The sequence below is a fragment of the Nelumbo nucifera genome, chromosome 1 (assembly GCF_055504915.1).
Source record: "Nelumbo nucifera cultivar China Antique chromosome 1, China Antique-T2T, whole genome shotgun sequence".
NCBI lineage: Eukaryota > Viridiplantae > Streptophyta > Magnoliopsida > Proteales > Nelumbonaceae > Nelumbo > Nelumbo nucifera.
In genome coordinates this window covers 196,322,109-196,323,709 of record NC_142649.1, presented here as the reverse complement: position 1 = coordinate 196,323,709, position 1,601 = coordinate 196,322,109, and the positions used below count along the sequence as shown (strand labels likewise).

Below are 1,601 nucleotides of genomic sequence, written 5' to 3'. Positions count from 1 at the left end.
GATAGTGGATGCATATACATACGTATTGTATCGATCCTTGATGACAAGATTGCTTGCTTTTCACCCAGACATGGTGGGCTTCCTCTCCAGGCTAGAGTCCAGGTGATGTATACACCTCAATTATCGACTCTCTCTTTCTCTCTCTCTCCATATCTGTCTATCTATCCATGGGTTCAATAAATTATACTCTGTTTTTGTTTTAACTTTTAAACGAGACAATGAAAAGATATCAAGGGAATTCAATGGGCAAGTTCCGAAGTGGAATGTATAAAGCATTACCTCTATTAATTATTAGGGGCGACGACAGGCATGTAATGTAAAATTCCATATTTCCATTCTCCGGAAACTCTGCTATAACCAAGAGTTAAAGCATTAATTCTATTAGTTATTTGTGATTTCAGATTAAGTTTCGGCAACTCTTACCAAACGCTGCTCAATTTTGTTTGCCCAAATTTCGAAAGCAAAAGCAAAGTAGAAATAATATCTGTCTTCTTTGTTTACAAGTATAAATATAACAAAGGGTTTACAGTTGATAAAAGCAAGAAGAGTAGCAAATTAATTAAAAGGGTACTTGAAATTGAGTACACTTAACCACTATATATATCCAATCCAACTAAATATAGAGCAAGTATAAGGGCAGAGTGGAGGGAGGGAGGGAGGATTAGGGTGAGGTGTTGACAAGTTTGTTGATGAGGGATAAGGCATTGCTCGTTAGTTGGGCGAGGTTGAGAATACGGCCCCTAATGCTGGTCTTGATGTTGCTATCCATGGCCTTGCCAGCGAAGCCATCCATACATGTGTCCTCATTCGTCAGAGCCGCGCTTACCCATGTCTGGATGTTGCTTATTTGGAAGCCCAAGTCGGGCCCTCCCAGATGACTCATCTCTGCCATAGATTTCTGCAACTCGTCCACTGAGTCTCCTACCATCTCCACACAGTCACGCATTGCCGCTGCTTCCCTTGGTTTCATCGTTGCCAGCTGGCTTTTTGATAGCTCGGATATCATGGCTGAGGAGGAGCGAGCGTTTGTGAGCGACACGGATAGGGCGGTGTCGGCCAGTAACTTGGGGTCTGTCTGAATTGCGCTCGCATAGCCCGATAGGGTGCTGAAGCACAACTTGGGATACATTGTGGTGCCGCAGGACGTCTTTATGAAATCTGTGCTTGCTTTCACTGCATCCAGTACTCTCCCCGCGGAGCACAACTTCCCGCTGGGACTGAACACTAAAAGAATGAGCAAACCTGCAACAACACAATGAGAAGAGCTAGAGCTATTGGATTTGGACCTTTCCATCTCTGGTCTCTGGCAAATTAATTAAATGATGGGCAACCAGGAATTGAGGTGATGAGGCGATGAATGGAGAGAAGGGAGAAGGTCCCTTTTATAGGAAAAATTGGGTGTGGTTCCCACAGAAAACCAATAATTGCAAGGGCCGTTGCGGAGCTGAACTGAACGGTTTACTTTTTTTGTCTTTCAATGGGTAAATAGTCACTGAATAAACTATTTTAAGGGCAGGATGCGATTCAGCCACTTTAGGAGCTCCCAAACTGCTTCATGATTTAGGGTAAATAGTCATTTGCTTTCAAAGTTTAATTTTCAT

The 1,601-nt window shown here is 43.0% G+C and overlaps 1 pseudogene across 1 annotated transcript; it reads right to left on the bottom strand.

Moving 5' to 3' along the window:
- Positions 1-472: 472 nt before the first annotated feature.
- LOC104602271 (21 kDa protein pseudogene) lies at positions 473-1,377 on the bottom strand (annotated as a pseudogene). Its single transcript, XR_016080868.1, has one exon. The product of XR_016080868.1 is annotated as a 21 kDa protein pseudogene (transcript).
- Between the last annotated feature and the right edge of the window lie 224 nt (positions 1,378-1,601).